The sequence below is a fragment of the Lepisosteus platostomus genome, chromosome 16 (assembly GCF_059453375.1).
Source record: "Lepisosteus platostomus isolate fLepPlt1 chromosome 16, fLepPlt1.hap1, whole genome shotgun sequence".
Classification (NCBI taxonomy): Eukaryota; Metazoa; Chordata; class Actinopteri; order Semionotiformes; family Lepisosteidae; genus Lepisosteus; species Lepisosteus platostomus.
The window spans coordinates 14936731-14956121 of record NC_142626.1 but is presented as its reverse complement, the minus strand read 5'-3'; the positions used below and the strand labels follow the sequence as shown (position 1 = coordinate 14956121).

The following is a 19391-nucleotide window of genomic DNA, read 5'->3' as shown; positions in this document are numbered from 1 at the left end:
CGTGTTTAGAAATCCTGTATTCTATGTTCTATGTTTCTAAGTAGACAGGATAGGAGCTGTGAAAGTCTGACCTGCAGATCTACAACAGCTCAGGCTCCAAACGGATCTTGACGAGCATGATAATCTCACTGCCAAGGCTAAAAGGAAGCACATGTCAGAGACATAAAAGTCATTTTACAACAAAGCTACACAGCACCAGATAGCTAGAGATACACAGACTCGACTTCATGGCCCCTGTTATGGCTAAATACTTGTGAAACATGGTGGGTTATCATGTTCAGCATAAACATACTGAATCACAGAGAATTACACCCTTTTGAAAACTTTCCGTGCTTCAAGAGCATATTGTGCAAAATTATAAACTATTTAAGTTTGGTGTTTCAACTGAAGAAAGATGTGAAGACGGGGGTTTGAATTTAATCTTTTCTGTAGGGGGTTTAGACTTCTAAGTCACAAGCTGGGGTTTATGGCAGGAAAGGGGGTTAACTGATAAGGATTGCAGATGCAAGCTAGGAACCCCCCTGGGTGTAATGTTAAACTGACCATTTGCCCAGAATATCGTAAACTGGCCAAATACCATGAACCCCCCTCTTTACCATCAGACCGAGTGACGTCAGAAATGGAGAAGAAAACACTATATAACCCAAAAGTTTGTAACAGTACGGGGAACAATACTTCGGTTTTGTTGTTTCTTGCGGGAAACAAGACTTCGGCTTTATTGTTCCTTGCATGCAATAAACTCATCTGTTTTACTTCATCTCGGGATCAAGAACCTTATTTCTTCTGTTACAACACAACTATAAATACCTTTTTTTTTTGGGGGGGGGGGGGTGTAAATACAAGTTAATTTTTTCTGGTTTTTGTTTTTCTGTCAATAAAGTCTAATTGAACTCTTACCTGAGCTGAGATCAGTATCACCTTTGATAATCTTATGAAATCTGACCAAATTTAATAAAAATTGGTAATACTAATAAGCAACTCAGTTAAGCACTCTGATTAATCCAGTTTGTGTAAAAAAAATTAAAATAAGCTATATATATAATTTCGTGTATCTTCTTCTGCTCCAGCGATGTCACCAGTCACTGCTGTATTCAACGTAAACTGAATTGGATTAAACAGAGCACATTACCTGTCCACTATACAGCAGGTACGTTAATGCAATAGAAAAGTTAATTGGCATTGGCAGTAATACATATAAAACAGTAATTAATTTTTTAGGTGATAAAATACTATTTTAATACAACTCAAAATCATAGTTCTTGCTTCAGATTTCCGATTGAGAACAGATCTCTCCGAGAGTTGGGTATCCTGATTTTCAACAAGAGGAACATTTGACTCAACATTATGTTGTGTTTCTTTTTTTCTCTTTTCAGTGTGGAATAACCCTTTACTTTTTCCTTTGCAGCCTACTTATGCTGACACAGCTCCCCACTTGATATTTCACAGATGACAATTTAAAGAAGATCTTGAGAAGACATGGAAATACTCAGTTGTTGCAAATTAAACACAGTAACCATTTGATTCCAAAGATATTAAAACAATACTTCAGTCATATCCAGATGCTGTCATCTAGGAGGTGTCTCCAAATTGAGCTGCTGCGCAAGGGCAATGTAACGAACAGTTCTTTTTGGACCCTATGCGGACGACACAGTCCGACGGAGTGGGGAAACACTAGGGAAACGTCATGCAGGAAAACGGGGCTGAAGACAGGGGGGCGTGTCCAAGGTGCGCTGGTGTACGGGGGAGGTGTGGCCGAGGCAAACAATCCGAGAGAGTAGGCCTTTGGGAATATCCAAAAACACACGAGAAAGTCCAAAACCAGAAGATCCATCAGAAGAAGGAATTAAAAACCACGAAGGCCGGGTCGGAACCGGCGGACAGGGAACAGGAACGGGAACGGGAACAGAGGTTAAAACCTTAACGGGACCAGGCGCTTCCAGGTCCCGGATTCGCATGATATGGAAATCAGATGCAGAGCCCGGATGAGCGTCAGCGCCTGGCTTTTAAGGTGGGCTGGGAATGGGAAACAGGTGCACAGAATAAAGTCTTGAGTGAAAGGGCTGGAGCACCCTTAAGGAGGGGGAACTAATATCGTGACAGGCAAATCTGGATAGGGATGTAACTGTGAGGTCATTGGCTACTCTTACAGTTTAATAATGTGTTCTGCAAACAAATCAGATTTTATTCTCCCAAATTGTTTTATATCTTTGAAGTGCAATACGGTTTATCAGCTAACAGTGATAAACTACTGCCAACATAGACAAGACATATATATTTTAATCATGTGCACCTTAACTCACTTCAGGATTCTTCTGAATTAAAATTTCCCTGAAATCCTGCAAAATACTTTCAGAAATGTGATCTAGCACTGTGTTACTTGAGTCAATATTTAACACTTAGTATGTTAAGTGTCATACTAAGAGTGCACCTAATTTACATGAATAGTTGCACATTGCAAAAAAAACAACTTTGAAACAGACATTATTAATCACCCAATTTATGCCATATCTTTATTGCTTCTGATTTCCAAGGTGATTCATCAGTAAGTTAAAGTACAGACAGTACAGTTGTGTAGATGGCAGAGTGGATATAGTGGACAATTATGTAACCGATAGCTCAAGTGGCACAAAAGAATAGGACCCAGTTGGTCTTGTGGGAATTGAGTCTGAAACTCCTCACTCTGAATGTATATCTCCATCAAAAGACGGATCGTCATCTTATCTGCCCATATCTGTTAATCAGAGCTGGTAACTTGACTGTGACACTACTCGGCTCATGAAAGGAATGTAAGATTGAAAGAGGCCATACCAACAGTGTTGCCATCAAGGTCTAGCTGTCTGGAGTGTCCTCAGATGACCACACAGCAATGACCACTGTGGCTTTCCAAACACCTGAGAACCTGTTCAGAGCCACAGTCCTCCTCCCGCTGATGATCACCTGGCTGGGGCACTTCAGAGTTCACAGTGTGAAAAAAGCAGATGGGTCCTACAGTGCACATGTTCTTAATAGCAGTGGTAGCGTGAATTGAAAATTAGTGTTAAAGGAAAAAAAAATACTTTTGGCCATGGACACCATCTCTAATCAAAAGAGGTTTAACCACAGTAGACTTCATGATAAATGCATCTGTCTCTTTCAGTTCCCTTTAAAGACTTTAGAGTTCTGAACTCACTTATTACTTTACAAAAATTTCACATCTCACTTATCACACAGTCATATGACAAAGACTCTTGTCTTTGAGAACAAAGAGCTCTCAAAACAAATTGGCAGCACTGTGGTACAAAGGCCCAGATCATGAGAAAGCAACTTCACTTTTTGCATACAGTCACATCCATCATTAAGAAGTGGAATGTGTGTCATAGCTCCCAGACCTCATCTGCTGTAGATCAGGCCAACTTCACAAATGAGCAAAGGGACCAGCAGAAAATGTACCATTAAAAACAGCAATAATTTTGAGAAATTTGTACATTTCTGTTGCTAAGGTGGTAAAATATTCACATAGTCCTAATAACTCAGTGCAAGGGAAATTGTCCATTCCATACCACGCATAAAACAGAATAGATTGATAGATTGCATTCAGAAAAAAATCACAGCCTTTTTTGACTTAGTAGTGTTCAACTGGGGGATAAGGCAAGGATGTTCTTCAGAAGAAAGGGAGTAGTGAAATACTGTGCATGTTAACTTAAGGAAGAACACATTTCATACTGTACTTGTAAAAGAACAGAGATAGCCAATGGCAGTCTGGGTTAAGGTGCTCTTCTGGATTAAAATGCTTAACAAGCAGTAATAAAATACTAATCTAGATTTAATAATTACAAAGCAGGTAGTTCCCTGGAAGAATAAATTAGAAAAAAATATTGTCTCCAATAGCACATAAAACATGTTTGTACTTCGATCTCCTTAAAGATTAAAGGGAATCAGTTCTGCAAAAAGATAGTGAGTAATGAATTTCCATTAACACAAGGTCTGCCTGTTCCTTCTGTGAAAAGATGTCATGTGGTAGAAATGTCAACATTTTTATGCGGAACAAATCTTTAGGTACTGTAGGTGTAGGAGGTAGGAGTAAAAAGTTAGAAGTATAGATAACTGCAGAAGAAGTCTGATATAGATACGATGCTGTAGGTACAAGATATGACATGACTCCTTTGATCTATCGGGGAGAATAAAATCTGATTTGTTTGCAGAACACATTATTAAACTGTAAGAGTAGCCAATGACCTCACAGTTGCATCCCTATCCAGAATTGCCCTTGACCAGCAGCTCAATTTGGAGGTACATCTCCTAACAAACACCTCCTAGATGACAGCATCTAGATATAACTGAAAGATTGTTTTAATATCTTTGGAATCAAATGGTTACTGTGTTTAATTTGCAACAACTGCACATTTCCATGTCTTCTCAAGATCTTCTGTAAATTGTCATCTGTGAAGTATCAAGTGGGTAGTTGTGTCAGCATGAGTAGGCTGCAAAGGAACAAGTAAAGGCTTATTCCACACTGAAAAGAGAAGAAAAGAAACACAACATACCTCAATAATGTTGAGTCAAATGTTCCTTTTGTTGAAAATCAAGATACCCAGCTCTCGGAGAGATCTGTTCTCAATTGGAAATCTGAAGTAAGAACTATGATTTTGAGTTGTATTAAAATATACTTTTATCACCTAAAAAAGTAATAACTGTTTTATATGTATTACTGCCAATGCCAATTAACATACTGTATAGTGGACCTGTAAAATGCTCTGTTTAATCAAATACAGTTTACGTTGAATACAGCAGTGACTGGTGACATCGCTAGAGCAGAATAAAATACAAGAAAAAAAAGAGCTTATTTTAAATCTTTTATACAAACTTGAGTAATCAGTGTGCTTAACTGAGATGCTTATTAGTATTACCAATTTTTATTACATTTTGTCAGATTTCTAAAGATTATCAAAGGTGATACTGATCTCAGCTGAGATAAGAGTTCAATTAGACTTTATTGACAGAAAAACAAAAACAAGAAAAAATTAACTTGTATTTACATCTCACCCCCAAAAAAAGGTATTCATAGTTGAAACACCAAACTTAAATAGTTCATAATTTTACACAGTACAGTATGTTCTTGAAGCACGAAAAGTTTTCAAACTCACCAAGATTGTTGTGCAATTTACAGAACGTCAATTCTAATGTGACCCTGCTCTTCACCAACCCCTCAAACATCCTCAACAAGTCTACAGCCCTGGAACCAGAGATTGTATTCTTCCAAGTCTTGTAGATTGCAAGTTTAGCCTGTCCCAGCAGAAAGCTAGTGAGGGCGGTCTGAATCTTCTATTTTTGTTGTGTAACCCACCCCAAACACAAAGTTAACGTCACTGAAGGCCAGGCCGAGGTCGATGAAGAGCCGGACCAGCAAAGCAAACATGGGCGACAGGCGGCGGCAGGCACTGTATCAGTGGAACAGCATCTCCCTCTGGGTGCAGAAGGGACAGGTGTCAGACACCGCTGGATCCAGAACTGACACAAATTTGACCCCCAGGATGGTGTGCAGGACCCCCTGCTGCAGATCACCACTGAGGGGAAATCTGTACAGGCTACCCCAGGCAGGTTGGACATCATCCTGCACCCCAGAGGAACATCCAAGACCAGGGACCAGGGAGTGTCAGAGAGCGCAGACAGCTGGGCCTGGTGTCTAGACATTACAAGTACTGTAGTCTATACAGACATTCCCCCCCAACACCAGCTACAGACCTCTCCTCTGAAGCAAGAGGCTCGAGGAGGGATCCCATCGGCCCGGGACTGAGTGCAGGGGACACACACAGCCCAGGAAAAGGAGGTTGTGTGATTGCAAGGTGACATTCCTCCATTAGACCCTGAAACAGCACCATCTCTTCAAGAGGCAGAACAGATATAATAAAAACACACTGTGTTCACTGATGATGAGTAACTGATGTGATCAGCTTGTACCCTCTAGTCTACAAGGCACTGTCTGAAACTGACACTTTACATTTTACAAGTTCTTTATGGAAGAACTTCCAATGGTGTAATTCTCTGTAATTCAGTATATTTATGCTGAACATGATAACCCACCATGTCCCACATTTAGCCATAACAGGGGCCAAGAAGTCCAGTCTATGTATCTCTAGCTACTGTATGTGGTGCTGTGTAGCTTTGTTGTACTGTAAAATGACTATGTCTCTGACAACCTGCAGTAATATTGGAATGAAGGCTGGTTGCAATGTGCTGTCCTTTTAGCCTCGGCAGTGAGATTATCATGCTCAGCAATATCTGTTTGTAGCCTAAACTATTGTATATCTGCAAGCCAGACTTTCACAGCTCCTATTCTGTCTACTTTGAAACATAGAACATAGAATACAGGATTTCTTAACACGACACAACTATTCAGTTGTTCTTGATGTATAAACAACAACTCATACTATAAATACTGAAATTCCAAATACCAACTTCAGAAATGTTGAAAACTATGTAGTCATTCATCATTTTTATATTTTATTATACTGTATCTAATTATAAACACCTGAAGTATGAAATGCCCATGCTTTTAAACAGAAACATCATTTCTGATTTGGTGAATGTGTCCATTTCAAGTAGGCCTTTTGATTGTGTTTAACCAAGAAAAGCCATTCCTCATAGGAAAGCTGATGTAAACTGTGTGCCAATTACATTTTCTTAGCCTGTTGTGAACTTTATTTAGAAAACCTAGTCTAGTATCTCTAAGTATTTCTGGCAATAGCCCAGGATCTGAGAGATAGAAAGGAACTTCAAAGCAATGCTTAGTGGAAGTCAGTGTCAAGCATTTAATACTTTGATGTACATAGTCGTTCATTGACAGAGGGTGGTAAGTTCTGTGTTGAAGTTATTGAATTCAAGAAAGAAATAATTTTTGTCATTGTAAGTTATTTATTGATTCATCTTTTGATAAAACACCTGAATAATCCAAAAAGGGTCAATTATAAACATTGAAAAAGCTTTAAAATTGTCCCTAAAAAATAATTCTGTTTTATCATTATTCCTCCATGTTATTGTATGTGCAGTGCATTTAGACTATTAAGCAATTCACTAAGTAACACTTAAAGTGATTCAGAATACAACCCTTGGAACTTGAGCTTATACAATCTTTTCAGTATTTTAAGCAAATATAATTTGATTATATAGCTTTCTAAGTTGGAATCATACATTTTGCTAATAAAATCATAAACTTGTTAATGGCACTTTATTTTCAGCTACAGTAGGTGTGAGAGATACAGTAAGAGAGATTTTTGTGTGAATTATATCCTGGCAGAGATCTTTATAGCATACCTTGTATGATAAGAGGAACCTACTCGCCTACCTTTTGTTACTAATCTCGGAACTAAACTCGGACCTCGCCTCTCGCCTTGCCCTCATTCCCTTTGGGAACTTCACCCTCATCTCTAGACCCCCTAAGGTACTGCATAGGGTTCATCTTCCCGTTTGCTCAGCGGGTCATTCATGACAGTTACAGCATAATGTGTATGGCAGTGCAAAAGCTATTGACTTGTGAAGAGCACCCCCCTTTCCCCATGTACTGCCTGTCTAATGGTGCCGTATTGGAAAAATAAAAATACAATTTTTATTAATAAAATTTCTTAATAAGAAATAAGAAAAAGTTTCACAACCCAAAGCAAGGTTGTATAAGGTGAGGGTGTCTGCCTTGTGTGTAAAACACTTGGTTGCAATATTGTGAATGTTGTGCTTGAAAAGCTATTGACATGTGAAGAGCGCCCCCCTATCCCCAAGTACTGCTTCTCTAATGGTGCTGTATAGAAAAAATAAAGAAAAGTTTCACAACCCAAAGCAAGGTTGTAAAAGGTGAGGGGGGCTGTCTGGTGTGTAAAACACTTGGTTGCAGCACTGTCGATGTTGTACATCTCAGGACAGACAAACAGACACAAACATACACACAACAGGGCCAGATTTCCCATAAGCCAATTAACCTACCAGTATGTTTTGGATTGCGAGAGGGAATCATATCACACATAAGGAGAAAAACCATGGAACTCGGAAAGAACATGCAAACTCCACACACTGGATGGCAAGAATTGAACCTAGGGCCCCACTACTGCAAGGTAGCAATGCTAACCACTTTGCCACCATTAGAAACTGATGGATATCTTATATTTCTTGTTCAGAGGTTTGCGTGCATAATTTAATTTTGATGGCTACTGAGACATTTGCTACTTCTGTTGTATTTATGAAAAAAACATAGAAAAAGCATACTAACAACTGTGCCATCCTATTCCTTAGTTAATACATTTTATTTTTAAAAACAGTTAACGTTGTTAGCAAAATATTTTGAATTATATTTTACAATTTATTACAGTGCTAAATTTAATATTATTGATTACTAATCATTTATGCTAACACCTCACTTTCTTAGATGTATTTAAAACAGTGTAACATAGCATTCTGACAAAAAAATTAGAAACGTTTTGTGGTGTATCTATAGATGAAACTTTTCTAAATGGTATAACAAAATTAAAAACGATTCAAATCTGTAATTTTTCCATATTTAATGTCATTAGAAAGTACAATATGTTCCTGCAATGTCTAACAATGGTATCAAAAAGTCGTATAAGTGGTGAGAAACCTGTGCTTAATGATAATCAAGAGACTCAGAAGTCACAGAAAATGATATATAAGTTATGAATGCAGATGCAATTGGTGCCATAGAAAGGGCATTGTGCAATATTGAGCTCCACACCTCCACCTCTGACGCAGTGCAGTGGGTGGCACGCTGTTTTCAGAGCCTCTGATCGGGGAAAAAAGACCTGCTGATCTGTTCTATATAGGAGGAAGACAACAGAATATGATTTTTTCTATTTGAAATGTGTGTTGTTTTGATGAAATTTGTGTACTTTAAATGTTAAATTAATAAGTAAAAACCTTACAGCAAACACAGAGATTCTAAACTGAACTTGAGGAAGAAAAATCCCCCGTTTTTTTGCGCATAAAAAGTGGTTATTAATTATACAAACCTGTTTTTATACCTTTTAAAGTCGTGCAATTTCTAAGCAGGAATACATCATTATATCTCGTTTTTGATTTATTTTTTAAGAATGAAAAAAATCGTTTGCCCAGCCTAATTTTAAAGACCTCTACTTGTGAAACTTTTCGCAGCCTGTACTTAAAACTATATACACAATACTGCTGACAGCAGGAAAATTCCAATTCTTTACTCAGCAGCTTATTAAAAACAGTACCCATGGTATTCAAACCGATTTTTTTTTACACAGAAGACTGACACAAGAAAACATGTGTCAGTCTGTCCGTGGGGGGAAGGTGGACTGTCTTTCATTGGAAGACTTGCCCTATTCTACTTTGAAAATGATGAAGCTGAGAAAGTACTTGTGAAACTGGTTTGTTTACAAAAACAATGTAGACACAGAGACTCAGCCTTTGTGGAGTGTAGTTCGGCACAGCCAGCACTCCTGCAGAGAGGACACAGGGGTGTGAAAGCCGCGCAGCGCCAGGTGAATGCACAACATTAATGTAGGGCTTTTGGGCTCACGTTGGTTTGTGCCCTACACCCTGCGGTACTGCTGTGTACATACAGTATGAACATGTTGTGATATTTAGAAATATAAAAAATGTCAATATAATGCCAATAATATTTGTTATTTTAGTTTTCAAAGAAATGTTTATTTGTTAAAAGAAAACACATGGCAACAGATGGATTTGAACACCCGAGCTCAGGGTTATAAGTCAGTCACTTAAGCTATCTCACCACCAATGCAGTCATGTGACAGCTGTACACATATCAATGCAATGGTATATGAATATAGTTATACCATTATTAATTATTTAGATACGCAAATCAATATTATATTTCCTATTAATTCTAAAAGTATGCTTTTGTTTACTCTGATAACGAGCATATTCGCAGAAAAGGTTAAAATTATCACTTTTCACAAAGTATATAAACGTACAATAATATGGTCAGAAGGAACACGTAAAAACGTTTCTGAAATAACCACATGTAAGACTTTGATGCTGAAAATGTTTAGGGAGAAATGGAATACTGGTGTGTATTTTTTCTTTAAACTACCAAGACCAGCAATATACAGTACAGTTTACATAATATGTTTATGTTCCTAAATTAATATAGTTTATGAGCATGTGAAAGGCATGGTAAATCGGAGATTCTCAAGACTTATTTTGTATGATTGGAAACGAATACATGATCGGATCAACAAAATGCTGTGGTGTTATTTTTTGTCAATGAAAAAATAAAGTGTTTTCGTTTACAAAGACGATTACAAAGAATGTGGATCAGGGTAATACTTTGGGTTTACAGCTTGCCCAAGGTCATTCATTAATAATAGTATTAGTAATATCTTCGGTAAAGACTTTGATGCATAAAATATTTCTGCATAATTAAAATATTTTTGATAAAGGTGGCAGGTTGTGTACTTTTGTCCAACTGAGCAATCTTGCTTTCATAAAATATACCAACGTTTTCATGTAAAATGATTAACATACTGTAATACACAGTTTAAATTTAAAAGTCTAAAGAGCATACAACTTAAATTCTTAATTTAATAAAGATTGTCCCTCAGCATTGATTGGGATTCAAAACGGGTGTTTTCTGGTGACAGCTCAAATGCTGTACATGAGAGGTTACGCTTTACTAGCTCCACCTGCTGCTTTTACAAGGTGATTCCGGATACTATTAACATAGTAGAATTTGCATACGGTAAAGCGCGGTATGATGCGTTAAGACGTGTTTTGATGCGACGAGCCCACCAAGGTCTACAGCAGCGTACCCCGCTTGTTTTGAATTGCTACATCTGTAAGTCTGCATTATAGTGATTGAGGATAATTTCATCTCCTTTATTTCTTTAATAATTTCAGGCCTGCAGTTTTTAGACAATGCCATCTGATCAATATTTTAAAAATTGTATCAAATTAATTTTTTATCGCTATCGCTTTCAGAGTCTCTGCTGTGCAGTGTCACAACCACAATTTTAAAAAACAAAACAATTGATAAGATTTTTATAAGAAAAAGAAAAGAGACAGTTTAAACTCACCTAAGGGAAGTGGACCTGCACTGGAGGAAGGTCCTAGTTTTTACTGTTATTGTTTCTAATCTGTGTCACGACCGCCAGCCTGCGGAGACCAACTCTTAAGCGTTCTAATCAACACCAACAGCAGGTTATTCACCTCACCCCTTTGTCATTATAACGCACAATAAGAACCTGGCCTACATTCAGTCTGCCAAACGCCTCAACTCCCATCAGGCCTGTTGGTCTCTTTTCTTTTCTCGCTTTAATTTTATTATTACCTACAGATGCAGCCATTCAAAGTGCGCGGTACAGACACGCACCGGAGGTAATTGGCTACGGCGTCGTGCATCGTGACGCGCGATGACGCAAAATACCGCGGTGCGTGATTGGTTGACCGACAGGGGCACTCGTGGTCCGTTGGTCTGTCGTAGAAAGACTTACTGTAAACGTCTTTACTGTGCCCGTTGTAGATATTGAATTTTACCACTGAAGGGAAATCTTAGTAGCTGAGCATAAAAAGAATAGGAGCATACTGTAACGCGTGTGAAGGCCATAAACGATATTAATTTTGGAACATAAACATACAGTATATAGCTGGTCTTGGTACTTTAAAGAAAAAAATACACACCAGTATTCCATTTCTCCCTAAACATTGTAAGCTTCGAAGTCTTTAACGTGATACCGGAGTCAACAAGCATACTTTTAGAATTTGATTAAAAGGGAATATAATATGGAATCGCGTATCTCAAGAATTTAATAACGGTATAATTACATCCGTGTGCTGCGACAGGGCTGTGTAGGGCTGTTTCGCCTGCCTGTTCATGCGAGCTGTCTTGTAGTCTACTGGTCTAGGTGCGTGACTACCAACTGACAGGTTGTGTGTTCAAATCCAGCTGGTGCTGGACTTTTCATTTTTATTTATTTATTTTTTAATCGCGTAACATAAACATATTACCGTATGCAAACTGTACTGTATACAGTATGTATATGTATATTTAATGTCTTAACTGTGCCCGTTTAATTGAATTTAAAAAAATTATTTAACACGAACATTAAGCTGTTTACATCTTCCGCCTGAGAACAGTCACCCGTTGCTACCCAACGCAGAAACACAGCCACTAACTAGCAAAGAGAGGACATTAGCTACCCAATATGAAGAAATAAATGATTATTTTGTTTATTTCTTTTGCACATTTATTTGAACATTTCCATCGATTGTACAAGCACTTGGAAACTGTCCAATCCCTAGTTCATCAGGCATTTTACCGGTCTGGCACCGGTCTGTGTCTTCCAGGATATAATGCCAGCGAACTCTTGTTTTTATGTCCACTATAACAGACAATCTCCTTTGCTTTTAACCGAGCGTTTAATAATTTCCTAAAATGAAAATATTTACTTTATTTCCCTCACGGGATCAATAAAAGTATCTATCATCTGTCTAAACTATGGGACAGAATTCTGGGGTCTCCCCATACCAGAGATTATGGTAGGGCTTCAGAATGGTGATTGGCTGACACCATCTGACACCCCTCTGATTGGAGAAAAAAGACGTGCTGGTTTGCTATACATACTGTACCAGGAAGAGGATTTCTTTCTATTCAAAACGTGTATTTTAAAAGTTTAAGAAGTAAAAACCTTACAGCGTACACAGATTTCTAAACTGTTCAGGATCGTTATCTTTGTCTTATGCATAATAATGTTCACCGCTCTGTCCAGCAAATTAATAATAAACTTTATTTAATATAGCGTTTTAAACGAATAAGTAATTAGATTGCTCATAAACCTAATCACTTGCTTTTTCTTTTTACTTAGGCTCAGATTTCAACTATAGATCGTATTATTAATAACCATAATAACAACCAACCAACAAAAACATATAAACATAATACCAACCAAAAACATAGATAACAACCACAATACAAAATCAAATATATCAAACCATTTTACTCTCGCAAAGTCCTCCAATTATCATAATCCCGCCCCTTATGCAAAACCAAACCTTCCTCCCATCCCAGTTTATCCTGTTTATCATAAACAAAATCCACCTCAATTTTCAACATAAAGCATTACACAAAATCAATACCTCAACACTCCATACTCAACAACGATAATTCACAAACAGCCAGAACATGTAACTACACATTTCCAAACAGACCTAATTTCCATAGCCCCGCCCCTTATGCAAAACCAACATCCCTCCCCTGTTCTCTCTCTCCCCTGGCGGTTGTAATTGTTTTTATTTTCAAATAAATTTTAGCAAAGTCATGTATTTTAAAAATCTTAAGATTTTTATATTTATGTCTTTCTTTAGTGGTTTCATTACTGACAAAGGCTAAACTTTCTTGGAAAAATGTCTTTTATGTAAACCATGTTTGCTATTAATTCATTCAGGGCTAAAATATGTTCATTGTCTTCTAATGAAAGAAGGGTTCCTTTCGCCGTAGTCGGGTTGAAATTAGAAGCTTGCCACGCCCGGACTGTTACACCAACGCATTAGCATGTTAAAGCGATTTCATTGAGGAGCCTAGCCTTTAACTAGTAAGTACTGTACTTACTGGGTTTTTGAGGGGGGGGAGGTGTCTTTCGCTGGAAATCTCGCCTCCTACTTTGAAAATACCCGTGAAACCGGTTCAATTCGTCACAGCCAGCACTCCTGCAGAGAGGGGGGTTGTACTTGCAGTGTATACAGTACACGCGTTATGCTCTTCGTTAATGTCTAAGCCGGAACATATCATTATATCTCATTTTGTATTTCTTAAAAAAAAATCGTTTTCCCAGCCTAACAGTATTGTTTTTAACCTGTAAAGCGCTTTGAAACAACAGTGGCTCTGGAACAGTTTTCAACCATTTCGTTTTATAAAAAGGGGAGATATGTACACTTTACTGAAGCTAAAAGTTTAGCCTTTGTCACTAATGTAACCACTAAATAAAGACATATAGAAATCCCTACGTTACAGACTGTATATGGCTGGTATTGGTAGTTTAAAGAAAAAATACACACCAGTATTCCACTTTCTCCCTAAACATTTTAAGCATCAGAGTCTTACATGTGGTTATTTCGGAAACGTTTGTACGTGCTCCTTCTGACCATGTTACTGTTTACTGTTACTGACCATATTAAGTTTAAGTTTTTCTGTCCGTGGGGGTTGGACCGTCTTTCATTAGAAGGTTAGTCTGTTCTACTCTGAGAATGTAGAGGGGGTGGAAAGTGCCCGCGGTCATTTAATTAGTATTAAAATTCACACTGATTCCCTTGCGAAGATACGGACATAGGAATATTCGTGCGTGGTCAAAAAATGGCATAAAAACGACAAAGTGAAGGCTGTGAAAACATTCACAATGTACTTTATACACAAAGCAAATATACCCCCCCCCCCCCCCCAATTCAATTCAAGCTGCTTTATTAGCATGACAGATGGGTACAATCAGTGTTGGGTATTTACTTTGCTTTGAGATGCCAGTTTTAAAGGTGATATATAAAATCAAGGCTTTAACTTGCTTTAACTCCGCAAGTCTGAGTTCTTGTGTCTGTCCTATCCGAACCCGAAAGTATTACAATATGTATCTTTATAGCAGGTGGTGTACAGCTTTTTAGTATAGATTACACTTTTCTAAAATGTATTAAAAAAATAAAAACGATTACAATCTAATCTTTCCACGTTTGATCCCAAAATAAATCTAAACGGGGAGAAAGCTATGCTGAAAGTTTATTAAGATACTTAGAAGACAAAGATATCAATTTATGTTGCATTTGTCTGATTTTGAATCAAAAAACACATATATTTAAACCTGCATTTGTGATTTAAATCAAAACGTTATTTAAATCAATATAAATGTTTATATTGTAACGCCTAGGTGACTATTCATTGTTATTAAAATTACTTAAATTCGATCATGTTGTGATATTTAGAAATATAAATTTGTTTGGTGTGAGTGAGGTTTTATTTAATCTCTGACTCAGTGATGGCCTGGCATGGTGAGGTGCGCTGGCAGCTATGTGGTGTTACGCAGTGGTGGCCTGACACGTTGAGGTGCCCTGGCAGCTGTATGATGCAGTGGTGGCCTGGCACGGTGAGGTGCGCTTGCAGCTATGTGACGCAGTGGTGGCCTGGCACGGTGAGGTGCGCTGACAGCTGTGTGGTGTGGCGCAGTTGTGGCCTGGCACGGTGAAGTGCGCTGGCAGCTGTGTGGTGTGGCGCAGTTGTGGCCTGGCACGGTGAAGTGCGCTGGCAGCTGTGTGATGCAGTGGTGGCCGGGCACGGTGAGGTGCGCTGGCAGGTGGGTGATGCAGTGGTGGCCTGGCACCGTGAGGTGCGCTGGCAGCTGTGTGGTGTGACGTAGTGGTGGCCTGGCACGGTGAAGTGCGCTGGCAGCTGTGTGGTGTGACGCAGTGGTGGCCTGGCACGGTGAAGTGCGCTGGCAGCTGTGTGGTGTGACGCAGTGGTGGCCTGGTACGGTGAGGTGCGCTGGCAGCTGTGTGGTGTGACGCTGTGGTGGCCTGGCATGGTTACATTCGCTGGCAGCTGTGTGGTGTGACGCAGTGATGGCCTGGCATGGTAAGGTGCGCTGGCAGCAATGTGGTGTTACGCAGTGGTGGCCTGACACGGTGAGGTGCGCTTGCAGCTATGTGACGCAGTGGTGGCCTGGCACGGTGAGGTGCGCTGGCAGCTGTGTGATGCAGTGGTGGTCGGGTATGTAGAGGTGCACTGGCAGCTGTGTGTTGTGACGCAGTGGTGGCCTGGCACGGTGAGGTGCGCTGGCATATAATGAATATATTCATTACCATCCAACACACAGTTCAACGCTAGCAACTACACAAAATCTAAAATATGAGCTCTACTTGCCACTTACAATACCAACAGTACCAGCTAACTTTAGTAGTGACGTTTTCATGGATCTTTTTAACAATAAAATTTACAACATCAGACTTCAGACACAATTAAACAGGCCTCAAAAAAGTCTGGTGTGATGCAGTGGTGGTCGGGTATGTAGAGGTGCACTGGAAACTGTGTGTTGTGACGCAGTGGTGGCCTGGCACAGTGAGGTGCGCTGGCATATAATGAATATATTCATGTGCATCCAACACACAGTTCAACGCTAGCAACTACACAAAATATAAAATATAAACAGGCCTCAAAAAAGTTTGGCACAAACATTTTCAGCATGGTGAACATGGTGAACATTTCCACCACTGCGTCACACCACACAGCTGCCAGCGCACCTCACCGTGCCAGGCCACCACTGCATCACACAGCTGCCAGCACACCTCACCGTGCCAGGCCACCACAGCGTCACACCACACAGCTGCCAGTGCACCTCTACATACCCGACCACCACTGCATCACACAGCTGCCAGCGCACCTCACCGTGCCAGGCCACCACTGCATCACACAGATGCTAGCGCACCTCACCGTGCCAGGCCACCAGCTGCGTCAAACCACACAGCTGCCAGCGCAACTCACCGTGCCCGGCCACCACTGCATCACACAGCTGCCAGCTCACCTCACCGTGCCAGGCCACCACAGCGTCACACCACACAGCTACCAGCGCATCTCACCGTACCAGGCCACCACTGCGTCACACCACACAGCTGCCAGCGCACTTCACCGTGCCAGGCCACCACTGCGTCACACCACACAGCTGTCAGCGGACCTCACCGTGCCAGGCCACCACTGCATCACACAGCTGCCAGCGCACCTCACCGTGCCAGGCCACCACTGCGTCACAACACACAGCTGCCAGTGCACCTCTACATACCCGACCACCACTGCATCACACAGCTGCCAGCACACCTCACCGTGCCAGGCCACCACTGCGTCACATTGCTGCAAGCGCACCTCACCGTGCCAGGCCACCACTGCATCATACAGCTGCCAGGGCACCTCACCGTGTCAGGCCACCACTGCGTCACACATATTTCAGCGCCATATATTTCATGGATATTATGGAATATAATGGATGGATATCTTAGTTATCTTTCTAGTTCACAGGTTTGCATGCATAATTTAATTTTGAAAGCCACTGAGACATCAGGTACTACTGTTGTATTTATGAAAAAGAAACAAAACAAAAAACATACTAACAACTGTGCCATCCTACTCCTTAGTTAATACATTTTATTATTCATAAACAGTTAACATTGTTAGCAAAATATTTTGAATTATATTTAACCCTATTTTTTCTTTAGTTTTGTATTTAACTTATTATATGATAGTCAGACTTAATGTATATTTGAACAATGAAAATATATTTTTACAAGATTTTACATTAAGCACTTAAAATGAATATGGTTAATAATAGTAAACTGTAACATGCTATAACAAGATCGGTTAAACTGCAAAGAAAATGCTTTCAGAGAAAATGTTTCAGGTGTGAAGAACATAGATCTCCAATGCAATTTCAACCAAACCTGTTCCCACACACCCTGCCCCCACTACCATTAGAATATACACAAACATTTTAGCGTTTCATTCTGAGCAGAAGACCCTCACACCTGAAGAGTGCTGGCTGTGACGAATTAAACCGGTTTTACAGGTTTCAATCACAGACCATGTGACATGGGAGTCAGGAAACTACAGTAACACACAACCAAAATCCGCAATATGGAAACAGAACCTGTGTAATTGTTGATAGATGATGTACTCGTAACATTTTTTCAAGACAAACTACAACATTTAAAAAATGACCTGTATGTACTTGATATCTCTAATCAATCCACGGGTCCCAGCACAAAACGAAACTAAAACGCATACCGTTTCGCGCTTCTTATTAGTTGCTCTAAAGTAATTTGACCGTATGAAATGCATAATATAAACCTAGAAACATATACATGAGCAGTACTTAAGCACTGTAGTATCGGTGTTAAGACATACCTCTCAAATACTGTAAATCAAGTTAAAAATATCTCAAGACCGATTCTGGTCATAATGAAACCATGTTTCGTGTATGTTTTCTTTTTCATCTTGAAATAACTCATTTCTAAATACCTTTTTCACTGTTAACATCTTGCAGCAACTCTGCAACAAAATATACACTCTGACAGTTCATCCTGCTACCAACATTAAATAAAACAAATCTTAAGATTTCTATATTTATGTCTTTATTTAGTGGTTTCATTAGTGACAAAGGCTAAACTTTCTTGGAAAAATGTATTTTATGTGTTGCGGAAAAAACTGACTTGCTTTAACAAAATATGTTTACAAATCCTTTCACCTGGCATTTTCGTAGTTAGAAATTATGGAACGTTCTGTTAAAAGCAAGGGAGTTTTTATGTCCGTTGCAGTTCTTTTGCAACATGAATATAATTATATCGTTATTAATTTCTTGAGATACGCGATTCCATATTATATTCCCTTTTAATCAAATTCTAAAAGTATGCTTGTTGACTCCGGTATCACGTTAGTTAAAGACTTCGAAGCTTACAATGTTTAGGGAGAAATGGAATACTGGTGTGTATTTTTTTCTTTAAAGTGCCGATTCCTGGAACACCCCTCTGAAGTGGTTCCATAAAATCTGGTATACGGAAAAGAAAGCGTTGATAAATACAAGTGTCTTTTAATACACTCTTTGCTGTGCTCTTGAGGATCCTTGTGATATTTTAAGCTCTAGTTGAATGATAGGTGTCGCATTTTAAATCATTTTCGTAGTTAGAAATTATGAAACGCCCTGTTAAAAGCAAGGAAGTTTTTATGCCCGTTGAAGTAAAACAAAATGCCTGACAAAGTATGGCTTGGACAGATTCCAAGTGCTTGTACAAATGTGCTAAAGAAATTATACTTTGAGTATACAGCTTGTCCAAAGTCATCCATTATTAACACTATTAGTAATATCTTCAGTAAAGGCTTTGATGCATAAATATTTCTGATAAAGGTAGGTTGTGTACTTTTGTCCAACTGAGCAATCTTGCTTTCATAAAATATACCAACATTTTAATGACTGATAATTAACATGCTGTAATACACAGTTCAAAATTAAAGGCTCAAATGCTGTACATGAGAGGTTAAGCTCCCCCTGGCGGTTTTACAAGGCGACGCCGGATAGTTAGTCACGTGATAACATGTGAACTGCGTGATACCCCGGTGGGCGTGTCGTGGTATGCCGCGAAATACCTCACCCATTTTGAATGGCTGCATCTGTATATGTTATGTTTTGAAGTAGCCTCAGGAGACAAGTTACACTGGAATTATAAAGGAATTGTTAAGACCTGAGCACCACTGATGTAAGTATTATAAGTGGAATGTTATGAAAAGATCTTGAACACTGACGAAATGGGTACTTTTTTTTAATCACATGAGACTCTAATTAATGTTTTCAAGGGGTACATGGTTCCAAGGGGTCAAATTCTGACCTCCTCCATTTCAATGTGCGAATAACATA

The 19391-nt window shown here is 39.2% G+C and overlaps 1 gene segment (V, D, J or C); it reads left to right on the top strand.

The window, feature by feature from the left end:
• Positions 1–19391, top strand: part of LOC148646937 (Ig kappa chain V region K29-213-like) — a 619354-nt gene that overhangs the window by 256581 nt on the left and 343382 nt on the right.